This window comes from Notamacropus eugenii, chromosome 2 (assembly GCF_028372415.1).
Source record: "Notamacropus eugenii isolate mMacEug1 chromosome 2, mMacEug1.pri_v2, whole genome shotgun sequence".
Lineage (NCBI taxonomy): Eukaryota > Metazoa > Chordata > Mammalia > Diprotodontia > Macropodidae > Notamacropus > Notamacropus eugenii.
This window is the reverse complement of record NC_092873.1, coordinates 430,887,353-430,900,985: the sequence shown is the minus strand read 5'-3', so window position 1 is coordinate 430,900,985 and position 13,633 is coordinate 430,887,353.

The window sequence follows — 13,633 nt, the reverse complement described above, 5'->3', positions numbered from 1 at the left end:
CCACCAACTAACACCCCAGGTTTCAGTTCTGTGTGTATCCAAGTGAGAGAAAGAGACTCAGAAGCACAAATAAAAAAAAAGTCACGATTAGCATCCATATAGTGCTCTTTGCCTTCAAAGCTCTTCACACTCCTGCCCTTCTGGACCTTCTTGGGCACACATTCAAGTTCAGCTGCAAGCATACCCCCCACCTTCCCTTTTGCTCTTTCCTTTCTACCCTCCCCTCCACCTTGTGGCCTGAATAGCTTTCTGCCTGGTCCCACATGGCAGATGCTGGGGCGGCTGGTGTGAGTCTTGGGATATCCACTGATTGAAATTATTCTATTTGGGGTGTGTGTGTGTGTGTGTGTGTGTGTGTGTGTGTGTGTGTGTGTGTGTGTGTGTGTGTGCCCTGCTGCTGCAAGTGATTGAAAAGCGATCTGTTGGGTTTAATTGATGCATTAGATTATGTGTGATGAGTCTCTCCCTGGAGCTTTCCAAAACAGCCAGATGCACTGAGTGGACCACCTCCAGCTCCCGCCTTTGGTTTGAACCACAGGCAGGAGGACAAGGGATGGTGAGGATTATGTCCGCCAGCACAATGGAAGAGAAAACCCCAACCCTGCTGCCATTCAGTTCTTCCGCCATCTCATTCCACCAGGACACCAATTAAACTTTCTTCTGCTTATACAACCCCAGAGATAAAAGTAACAGCAACCGAGGCAGACTGGGGGGAAGCAAACCTTGCTGCTCTCTCTGCCACCCCCCACCACTGCACCCTCCCACCACCTCATTCTCTCCCGATGATCAAGAAAAATGAAATGAGAGAGAAAGAGCACATAAAAGTTATCTGAGGGGGAGATAATCCTGATTTAGCCCCTCTCCCACTCTTTCCTCTATAACTCATTCCGGGGGCCTGTCAGGGAAAGGAGGCAAGAGGCAGGGAAGGAATCTGAATGGGAGTTAGCTTATAGCAACAGCTACTTCTCTAACACAGCAGGGTGAGGGGACTTAGGAGGGATGCTTGAAGCCTGAATGTATGACTTACAGCCTTGAATAGAGGCTCATATACAGATAGAGAGTTGAAAAGGACTTTAGAGGTTATCTGGTCCAACCTCCTCCTTTTATAATAGAGGAAACTGAGGCAAGAAGAAGTTAAGTGACTTGACCATCACATAGATAAATTTAGCGACTAGTATGGGATTCAAATTCAGGTCATTGGATTCTAAATCCTCCAATACCATGCCAGTATGAGTAGTAGATTGAAAGTAGGGTTCTGGTGAGAGAAAAATGGTAGCTTAAAATATGGGTACTTTAGCACAATTAGTTTTGTAGAAACTGAAGACCAGGATGAGTTCAGAACTCAGATGTTGGTGCGGGGAGGCCATGAGTATGGTTCAGGGGTGGGGAACCTGCAGCTTCAAGGCCACATGGAGCCCTCTAGGTCCATTTGGATTCAGTCAAAGGGCAGTACTTGAAGACCTAGAGGGTCACATGTGGCCTCCAGGCTGCAGGTTTCCCCACCCCTGGTTTAGCTTGAGAACAGAGGAGGAATCAGAAACCAGATGAAAGCATATGATAGTCAAGGAGAATTCAGGAAAAGCTCAGTTTGTACTGTGAAAAGGAGGGAGGGACTATGAAAACAGCTCCCTAGACTGGGATGGAATCAACGAACCAACCATCATTTATTTGTTGCTGTTCAGTCATTTCTCTGAGATCCCATTTGAGGTTTTCTTGGCAAAGACACTGTAGTAGATTACCATTTCCTTCTCTAGATTATTTTATAGATGGGGAAACTGAGGAAGCAAACAGGGTTGTGACTTGCCCAGGATCACACAATTCCTAAGTGTCAGAGGCCAGATTTGAACTCAGGAAGATGAGTCTTCCTGAGTTCAGGTCCAGTACTCTACCCATTGTGCCATCGATCTGCCAGTCATTAATAAAGTATTTATTATTTGCCAGGCACTGCGATCATCACTGGGGATACAATAACACAAATATAATAGTGCTTTGGGTGGGTTTTCCTTCTACTGGGGTAGGCCATTGGTTGAGAGTAGATCAGACCTAAATATTAAGAATGGATCTCTAGAGCTGGTCAGAGCCACACTCCATAACTATTTTCTATTTTGGTGATTGTCCCAGTGTGCAGATGCCCTGATCAGTTCTGTGGGATGGAGTAAAATGCTCCTGGTGTGCTCAACATCATAAGATGTAGATGAGAGTTGGAAGGAATCTTGGAGACTGTCTAGACTGGAGGTGGCAACCTCGGAAATGGGAGCTACTAAATAGCATATAAGGATACCTGTGGAACACATGTTGACTTAGAAAAACATACAGTTATCTGTATATATCTATTTAAAATTAATACACCAACACCCTGAAATTAGATAGGAACTACATTTTAATATGGTTCCTGACACATTGGGAGTGTGGTAAGCCTGCAGGTTTGACCCCTCTGATCTAGTCTAATCCCTTCATTTTGAGGGAGAGGAAGCTGGGGCAAGGGAAGCTATTATTTGCTCTAAGTCTAAATACTAGTGAGTACAGTAAAAACCTGGGCTACTAGGTGGTGCAGAGGAGAGAGTCCCAGGCCTGACATCAGGAAGACTCAGCTTCCTGATTTCAAATCTGATCTGAGATACTTGCTAGCTCTGTGACCCTGGGCAAGTCATTTAACACTTTTTTCCTCAGTTTCCTGAAATTAAATGAGCTAGAAAAGAAAATGGCAAACCACTCTAGCATCTCTGCCAAGAAAACCCCAAAGGGGGTCAAGAAAAATCAGACACAACTCAACAACAGAAATAGCTGGTCATTTGCTGTTCAGTCATTTTAGTTGTGATACCTCTCCGAAACTGGAGAACCAAAAGTTTGATCATGGAGTGTAGCTCCCTCGCTCCCCACCCCAACCATTTTTCTTGACACCAATTTCCTTTCATTTTATTCCCCCAGAAAATGCATAGTTACCTAGAGTTTTATAATAATTCATTTGTTGTTCAATTAAGTCCATCCTTTGTGACCCCATTTGAGGTTTTCTTGGCAAAGATATTGTAGCGGTTTGCTATTTCCTTCTCTAGCTTATTTTAAAGATGAGGAAACTGAGACAAACAGTGTCTGAGGTCACATTTGAACTCAGGTCCAGGGCTCTATCCACTACACCACCTAGTTGCCCTACTTAATAATAATAGTTAACATTTATATAGTGCTAAGTGTTTTAAAATTGTTATCTCATTTAATTCTCATAAAAACTGTGGGAGGTAGGTGCTATTATTATCCCCATTTTACAGATGAGGAAACTGAGGCAAACAGAAGATAAATAATTTTCCCAAGGCTGCACAACTAGGAAGTGTCTGAGGCTCAGGTCTTCTTAACTGTAGACCCAATTTGCTATCTGCTGCCCCACCTAGCTGCCCCTGAAAACATTACCCCCAGTTGGGTCAAATGGATGTCTCTGAGGAGTAACAGTGGGGGAAGGCTTAAACAGGTGTATAAGTAGATCAGTTTGATTAGAGAAGAGGGGCAAAAAGTACCATCCTCCCCCTTCAAGAAAGAATAAGTTCACATCCCAGCTGACATGTATATTATTTTTCATAACTCAAAGTCACCTCAGAGGCTGCCAAGAGTGACTTCCAACTCTTTATTTAGATAAGATGGAAGTTTCAAAAGAAAGTTTTCCTTGGCAAAAATCTCAGTATTGGCTCTAACAACCCAACAATGAAAATACCCCCAGACCAAAGGCAGAGAAAAGGCTGCTTCCAATTACTTCTGGTTAGCTTTTTGGGAATGGGCCTCCATGCCTTGGATTAATGCAGATGATGTTTTGATTGGCAAGCTGGGGGAAGAGAAAGAGATAATTCTATTGCTGTTTGGTGAACTTTTCCAATTATGGAAAGGTAATACAAGTCTTGAGCGATTTTGGAAGCCTTCTCATTGGAAAATTCCCACTGGATTTTTGGGTGTTTGACTCACTCGAGAACACTTGGAACAGTATGGAGAGAAAAGGAATTTTTGGGTCCTCTGGGCACACTGGGACCCAAAGCCTCAGTCTGGGAGAGATGGAAGACAAGAGACAGCCACAACAGAAGTGCCAAGCTCCTATGAGCCTTTCCTCAAAGCCTCAGAAACTGGCTTGGGCTTTTTCATGTGAATCAAACTCATTACCCACAACAGAAGAGCTGTCTGGGATGCTGGCAAAGAGGGATATGGAGAAATATCTCCAAGGCCAGGAGCCCCAAGGAGCTTAAGTCAAGTCAATAGAAAAATGAGCTTGGAGTGGAGAAAAGAATGAAAACCCATCTCCCTCTGTAGATTGTGAGCCTGTAAAGTTTCTCTGCTTTGCTGATGGACCGACGTCCCTGATAAGACTGCTGCAGCTCTCCGTCTAGACAACTCATTTAATGAAGGTCAGAGAGGGCAAGCTGAATGCCCTTCATTCCTTGCTGGCATTACGTGCTGCCTTCTAAGCCTCACGCATGCAGGGATGCTCATCTTCATTTAATCAAAAATAAGACAATTTTTTTGAACACAAATGAGTGTTTAGGATCCTAAGAGTTGTAGCTGGGAGGACCCTTAGAGATCATCTAGTTTGACCCTTTTATTTGACAAATAAGGAAACTGGAGTCCAGAGGTCATGTGGTTTTTTTCAAGGTCGCACAGGTTGGAAGTAGCAGAGTCTGAGCTGAGACTCAAGACCTTGGAGTCTGAATTGAATGCTCTTTCCGTTGTGTAACTCTGGGGGCATTTCCCTTCTTTTGCAAAGAGATGCTCCTGAACAGAGGAAGGAATGAAGGGAGGGTGGGAAGAAGGAAGGAAGGAAAGAAGGAAAGAAGGAAGTAGGGAAATAAGGAAGGGAGGAAGGAAAGAACGAAGGAGGAAAAGAAGGAAGGAAGGAAGGGGGGGGAGAAAGGAGAGAAACATTTATTAAGGGTCTACTATGTACCAGGAACTGCTCTAAGTGTTTTATACTTATTATCCCCCTTGATTTTTCACAACAATCCTGAAAGATGCTACTATTATCCTCATTTTGCAGTTGAGTAAACTGAGGCAGACAGAAGGTAAGTGATTCACCTACCATCACACTGTAAATAGATATCTGAGGTGACGTTTGCACTCAGATCTTCCTGGCTCTAGGCCTAGTGCTCCATCCACTATGCCATTCGGTGGCCTTCAATGTATGGATCATATCCAATCAATAGATATAGATCTGAAAAGGAACCTCAGAGATTATCTGATTAGTTGTTCTACCCCATTTATAGGAGAAGCCCAGGGACATTAAGTGATCTGCCCAAAGTTACACAGGTAAGAGCTAAGATTGAAATCCAAGTCTTCTGACTCCTCTCTGTATCATAAGAATGATTCTCTCTTGCTCTACTTACAATCCCATATAATTCTCTTTTTATTGGTCCTAGACTCGAGGACTTGTTACTTATTTTCGGTCTATAAGATGTTGGGCAAGTCTTATCTATAAAATGGTATAATAAATAATAACATTTTTGCCTTTTAAAGTCAGGGAACTAGACCAGATGATCTTTTGGGATGTCTGCTAGTTCTGAGAGCTATAAGTCTATAATATCAGTGCGCATTAAACATAGAAGTCCCTCTCCTATTCCTATGGATTGAAGTTGGAGGGGCAGTATTCACATCAAATGACTTGACTGAGTTCACATGGGGAGCCTGCTGCTTAGTTATCAAATTGTTTAAAGCTGCCTGCACAGCTCCCTGTGTAGCAGAGTTGCTTAGCAAGCATTACTGATGAGGATAGAATCACAGGTATTGTACAAGGAAATCAAGATAGGATTCCCCACATCTGTGTTGAATTAGGACGAGGGAGTTAGGCTAGATGGTCTCTAAGGTCCTTTCCAGTGTAAAAATCTATGATTCTATGTGAAAACAGAACTTTATGAAGATGGGAATATGACATAGCAGCCAAAAAACCTAATGTAATCTTAGGCTTTATTTAGAGAGATAGTGTTCAAGAATTGGGTGGAGAGTGGGACAAGAAAGGTGACGTCTCCAGATGACAGCAACCAGGATGAGGAAAGGTCTGGTCCTCCTTACATTTGAGGATTACTTGAAGGAAATGAGGATGTTAACTTGGAGAAGAAATGTTAGAGGGAGCATGATAACTGTCTCCAAGAATTTAAAGCCCTATTATGGGAAAGAGGAAGGGAAGAGAAGGGAAAGGAAGGCAAGGAGAGGGGAGAAGTGTTTATTTAACACTTACTATATGCCAGATACTGTGCTTCTTCTCTTGCCCTCCCTTGCCTTGCCTTCCCTTGGCTTCCCTTCCCTTTCCTTTCCCACAACAGAGTTCATGCCCAAAGGCTCTGAAAATTGGATAGCTCCCTGTTGTTCCAGTATAACATTACCTCGGCACCAAATCTGCTCTGAGCCATCTCATGGACTCACTGTCTTTTAGCATTTAGAGCTGTGAAGAGCTGTAGAAGTTGGCCTGCCCAACTCCCTGATTTTACTGAGGAAGGAGAGTTTGAGGTTCAGGAAAGGTTAAGTCACACAGTGAGTGAGCAGCAGAGCAGGGACTAAAGTGCTGACCCTGAGTCTAGTTCTCTTTACACTGATGGTGAGTAGATATAGGGCAAAGAGCGCTGGAGTTTGTGGTAGAAAGACTCGAGTTGGACTCCTGGTGCTGACACTCTCCATTTGCTGTGTGACTCTGGGCAAGTCACTTAAGCACTGTGCCTCAATTTCCTCATCTCTAAAATGACAATAATAGTGTAAGTCCTGCTTAGCTTGCAGAATTATAAGAGGAACCTTAGTGTGCAAAATAAATGCGGACATTATCCAAGGTTCCTTTGATGACCAGCTGCCCCTTCCCCTCATTTCTCATTATTACCCACAGAAAACTTTCTGCTCTTATCCAGCGACCCTGCTCACTGTCTCCTGCAAGTGACTTCCTCTTCTTTCCCCATTCGACAATGTAACATTGACCAGCACTCCCATTAGAAATCAATCAGTAATCATTTAGAGGCAACTGGTGGCTGAATGGTTAGAGCACTGGACCTATAGTTAGGAAGATTTGAGTTCAAAACCATCTTTAGAGATTTATTAGCTGTGTGACCCTGGGCAAGTCACTTACTCTCTAGTTTCCTGAACTCTAAAAAGAGGACAATAATAGCACCTACTTCCCAGGCTGGTCGTAAGAATCAAATAAGATAAGTGTCAAGTGCTTAGAACAGTGCACTTAGTAAATATTATATAAATTGTAAAGCATAAGAAGTGCTTAGCACAGTTTCTGGCACACAGTAGGGGCTATATAAAACTGTTTATTCCTTTCCCAGCCTCCCTTAATTTATTAAGCATGTGTCAGGCAAAAAGAACACAATCTCTGCCCTCAAGGAGCTCATAATCTATCAGGAAAACACTACACACACACACACACACACACACACACACACTCTCACACACTTGCATGCATACACTCACACAAACAAGTGCACACACATACATATGCACATGCATACAGAGGTAGATGAAATATATCTTTAGCACAAGACAATTTGAGCAGGTGTGGGTGAGACATTAGCATCTGTGATCAAGAAATGTCTCATGTAGGAGGTGATGCTGTGCTGAACTTTGAAGGAGGAAATACCTCCTCTGTCTTCAGTGACTCGTGTTCCTCTTCTGCTTCAGCTCAACTGTTCCCCCAGCTCAGCTTACTCCCTACAGTCAACCAGAGATGCTACTTGCCCTCCATCAACTCCAGGATCTTAGGATATTTAAACTGGAAGGGAACTCAGGGATCAGGTATCTGATTCAAGCCTTTTATTTTGCAGGATAAGGAAATTAAAACCCGGAGAAAGGAAGCTACTTACCCCAAACCTCACAGCTAGTCATTGGCACAACCAGGTCCACAGCCTAATTCTGATGACATCCAGCCCCAGTGCATAGCTATTTTCATTGTTATATATTTTCACCGATTCTTTCTTCCCCTTTCCAATTTCCACAGGAGCAGTAACCAAATTTTAATTATTTTTTACCCCACTCCCAGGACTAAAAGAGTAAAAGTCATAACAGTATTGCTACTTAATTTTGTTACTGTTAAAAGAACTCTGAGTAATACTTCGCTTCTATTGGATTGGCTAATATGAGAGAAAATGAAAATGACGAATGGGAAAATTGGGACACCAATGCTGGTTGTGAACTGGTCCAGCCATTCTGGAGAACAATTTGGAACTGTGCCTAAAGGGTATAAAACTGTACATATCTTTTGACCCAGCAATACTGCTACTAAGTCTATATCCCAGAGATTTAAGAAAAAAGAAAAAGAAAAGGACTTATACATTCAAAAATACATATAGCAGCTCTTTTTGTGGAGGCCAAGAATTGGAAATTGAGGGGATGCCCATCTATTGGGGAATGCCTGAACAAGTTGTGGTGTGTCAGTCTGATGGAATACTATTGTGCTGTAAGAAATGATAAGCAGGATGCTTTTGGAAAAATCTGGATTTAAATAAACTGATGCAAAGTGAAGGGGGTAGACCCAGGAGAACATTGTACACAGTAACAGCAATAATGTAAAATCATCAACTATGAATGACTTAGCTATTCCCAGAAATACAAAGACAAAAATGCTATCCAGTTTGAGAAAAGCAACTGATGGAGGTCTGAATGCAGATCAAAGCATACTTTTTTTCTTCATTTTTTGTGGGGTTTTTTGGGTTTATATTTTCCCCCATGACTAATATGGAGATGTTTTGCATGACTGCATATGGATAACCTATATAGAATTGCTTGCTTTCTCAATGAGGAGGGAGAAGGAGAGATGGAGGTAGAAAATTTGCATCTCAGAATTTTAAAAAAGGAATATTAAAAATTGTTTTTACATGTAATTGAAAAAAATAAAATATTTAAAATAATATTACTGTTATTTAAAGTCTAGCAATACTTGAAGGATCTGTACTTTTGTTAATATGGGTATTCTCCCCCCCACCTGTGCCCCACCCATACACTGATGCTTAGTAGGCCATCTCTAAACACTTGGTACAGTGCCTGGTACATAGTAGGTCCTTAATAAATGTTGACTGATTGAGAGCTGATATCACTAGAACATTCATCTCCTTCCTGCTAATCCGGGAATGAGTTTCTTCCAACCCAACCAAGATGCTTCTCAGATGACAAACACACAGTCATGGTGCACCTCATCTTTAGACCGAAGGCTATAGGGTCATAAATTTAGAGATGAAAGAGATCTGAGTTAGAGGTCACTCAGTCTAGTCCCATTGTTTTACATATAAAGAGACCGAGATTCAGAGAACATGACAGTGTCATAGACTTAGAGCTGGAAAGGACCTGAGAGGCCATTGAATTCAATATCTTCGTTTTGTAGATGAGGAAACTGAGGCGCAGAAAGATGAAATAACTTGCAGAGCTGGGATTTGAACCTTAGGTTCTTTGACTCCAAATCCATCATTCTTTTCATCACCTCATTTTGCTTCTCCTATATATTGACTCCACAGTGGAGTTCTTTGTATCATAGCCTCCCACCTAGATAGTAAACTCCATGAGAGAAAGAATGGTGTTCTATTTAACTTGCCCCAGAGTAAATGTCATAGAAGCTTAAGGAATATTGGTGGTACTGCATCGCATTGCATGATTCCCCCCTATTTTACAGATACCATCTCTGAAGCCCAAAGGGGTTAAGTGACTTGCTCCACGTCACCCAGCTAATTCCACATTGATTCTTGGTGACCTAGCAAAAACAGCAGCAAAGGTAATTCACACAGCCAGGCTGGAGATCCATTCTCTGGGACAAATGGGATGTCCCATTTTCCCTGGGCCTGGATGGCTGATTCCATTTTGTTTGTGTTTTAAAAATGACGGTGCTCAGAGGTCCATGATTTAAGGAGGAGGGGGCTTATTGTTAGCACATACTATATAAGAAAACTCCAGTCTCTCCCTTTCCCTTCCAGAGACCCCCAAGTGCATGCTTCTCTGAAAAATTCCTGTGGGTTTCTTGGTGGAGACCCTTGCACTGAAACATCACTGCTCCTTTCCTCTCCCATCCCAAATGGCTCTGGGGGAAATGCAGTCACATCATTTGCATTTATTGCCCAGAATATACTGCCTCATCTGTAGCCCTTAGTCTGACTGAATTGCTTTTTTTTGCTTCATGAGACACGTAGCCAGGCAGCCTGGCTCCCCTCTCCTCATCACTCCGCCTGGAGTCACAGCACCCGCTGTAACCTACTTTGCTCTCTGATGCATTTATCATATTGATCGTATAAGAAATAGATCATAAGCAAAATGAAATTACCAAATGCAATGATCTGGTGCATGCTATGGACCGGATCAATCTTAGGCAGCCAGGAAAAAAAAAAACCCCTCTTGCTGTGACGTTTTCCAAAGTTGATTTTCATTGCAAATAGAAATTTCCATTAGCTGAGGCACCCTGGAGGGGAATGTCTGCTATGTTGACAAGGTGTGTGTATAAGAGAGACAGAGGCAGAGAAAGTCAGAGAGAGACAGAGAGAAAGAAAAGAGAGGGGCAGAGACAAAGGAAAACGAGAGACATAGAGAATTAGAGGGAGAGGCAGAAGCAGGTGGACAGAAGGAGAGACAGAGACATAGGAAAGACATAAGTAGAGGGAGAAGCTGAAACAGGCAGAGGGAAAGGGAAGACAAAAAGGTAGAGAGACAGAGGAGGAGGAAAGACAGAGAAAACTAGAAGGAGAGGCAGAAACAGATAGAAGGAAAAGAGAGAGAGAAAGAGGCAGAGTCAGAAGGGGAGGAAGAAAGAAAACAAGCACTTATTAGTCACCTACTGTATACTAAACATTATGCTAAATGCTTTACACATAAAATCTCACTTGATCCTCACACGAACCCTAGGAGGTAGGTGCTATTATTATCCCATTTTTTTGGGAAGCCAAGGCAGAGAGAAGTCAAAAGTCTTGCCCAGGGTCACAAAGATAGTGTTTGAAAAGGTATTTGAACTCAGGTCTTTCTGCCTTTAGGCCCAGAGTTCTAGTTACAGTACCACCTAGCTGTATCTAGATGGAGATAAATTAAGAGTTGTGCAAAGAAATCGACACATGAAGTTGGGTCATTTTATTTTATTTACTTTTTGTTTACCTAATTTACCCATAAGAAAGGAAACTGTCGACCTGATTTTCAGACAATCACTCTCATTTATACAGTGCTGTACAGTGCAGAAGGCATTTTCTTCATAGTAACGCTATAGAGTAGAGAATGAAAGTAACCTCCCATTTTACAGATTAGGTTAAATGACTAGCCAAAGACCACATAGCTAGCAAGTATGATTTAGACTCATTACTTTCTCTACCACATCCTGGTTAAAGCTTCATTTAGTTTGAGGAATGCTTTCTCTGCCCATTTCTGAGAGATTTCCTAAGTATTATTTTTATGATGAGGGGGTGGGGTTGGACAAGAAGAAGGCTTTCCAATGGTCTCAGCATGAGTTGATCTCTCATCCTGTACCCCAAATGCAAGTGTCTAGGGAGCTGGGACCAGGCATGATTGTCTCTGTCTGTCCTTGCCCCCTCACATTCCCCCTGCCCTGGTTTGTAACTTTATTGTGATGAGTGGGAAGCCTGAGCTTTGACAACAGTGTTTATGTGCATAGGACCATTTGGGACTTGTTTACAAATGGTCCCCAGAAAACATAAGATTGGGGTTGCTTCTTCTCAGATCCCCGGCTCCAGACTGGGCCTCTGTAGGAACGAAGATTTTCTCCCGTCTGGAGACAAGACGGGGCTGGAGACCAAAGAGACAGAGGCTGATGGCAGTCTGCCACTGCAGCAGACTGAGGCAGAAACCCATGATGGGAATGTGGTTCAAGGTCCCAGCCGCCCCCTTCCCACTGTGAAATCCATCCCCAGACATGGAGACTTGCAGTTATTGGTTTTGGCAACTGTCGTCATGCCAATAAAGTCATTGAAATGGAAGAAACCAGCGAGAAGGGAGAACAAGGAAGAGGAAGAAGGGGGAGATAGGGCGGAGGATAGGGCCTGCGTGCAAAGGCAGCTGGGAAGAGAAGCTCTTCTGCAAGTTCCTTGTGTGCTTTAAGGGAGAAACGTCATGGATGCCAAGGGGCTGAGTTCATGGAGAAAGCAAGGCACAGACATGAGCAGTGCCTCACCCAGGCCCCCAAAGCCTTCATGTCCCTGTCATCACCCACCCAAAGTACTCCACTCTCTCATGGAAACATGCAGGGAGACTTTCCACAGGGCATCTGGCCAAGGCGGGGTTTGAACATGCATAAGTACATGCTCCTACCCTTAAGGAATCAAGTGGAGGGAAATATCAAACAGAGATGAGAGTGCTCGTCCGGGGTTCAGAAGACATGGGTTCTTGCATCAATTCTGCCTTAGTTTCCTTGTTTGTAAAATAAAATAGATGATCCCTGGGATTTAAAGTTCACCAAATAACCCCTCCAGGTTCATGGATGGGGAGGACCAGCTCCCCCAGGCCAGGGTTAAGGCAAAGGTGACCCTGCACCATAGTGCTGGGTCAGTCATCATCCCCTAGGCATTTCAATAGCTCAGGTCCTACCTATACTTGTTCTGGCTGTTCCCCTTTGTAGACGTTTAAAACTGAGTTTCCAAATTTTTTTTTAGAGTTGCAAAATACCTGAGGAACTAAAAATCACCACTTACTTTACATAACACTTTTAAGATTATAATGTGTTTTGCATACTACTGTAGAATTCTGGGCCAATCCCTTAACCTTTTAAGCCTCAGTTTCTTCATCTGTAAAAAGGAGATAATAAGAGCACCTATCTCATGGGGTTGTTGTGAGATCAAATGAGTGAACAGAAGTAAAGCACTTTGTAATCTTTAATTATTATTAACCTTTCCTGTCTTCAAGAAATTTATATTCTAAGGGAAAGGATAATACATGTATATAGATAATATGCACATATATAGACAATATGCGTCTATATACCAAACAGATACAAGGCAACTTGGGGTGCTGGTGGCACTTTTACCTGGGGATGCCTAAAACCTAAAACCTACTCTTCCTAGGAGATCCAAATAGAATAGAAAGGAAAAAGACAAGCAATTATTAAATGCCAACTATATTCCAGGCACTGTTGTGCTAAATGCCTTCAAAATATTATCTCATTTCATCTTTTCAACAACCCTGGTAGAACCTATTATTACCCTCATTTTATAGTTAAGGAAACTGAGGCAAACAGAGATTAAGTGACTTGCCCAGGGTCACACAGGCTGGATTTGAGCTCAGGTCTTCCTGACTCCAGGCCCAGTGCTCTATCTACTGTACTACCTTGTGTGGCCTTTAGGCAGTTACAGAACAGGGTAGTACCAAAGTTGGATGAGACTCCCCAGAACTTCACTGTTTTGTCATAGGTTTCCTTTGCTTCCTCTTCTTAAAAACATTCAGGCCTATGGTCATGACTCAGTCAAGCACTAGCCAGGAAACTTGGGCTGTGTCTGTTCATATAAGAAGAGAGAGACAGAGACAAAGAGACAGAGAGACAGAGAGAGGTACACAGAGAGACAGACAGACAGATGCACACAGATAGAGAGAGACACACACAGGGAGAGACACACACACAGAAACAGAGAGGGAGAGAGAAAGAGAAAGAGAAAGAGAGAGAGAGAAAAAGAGAGAGAGAGAGAGAGCACGCGCGCGAGCTCCTCATTAGGACTACTAG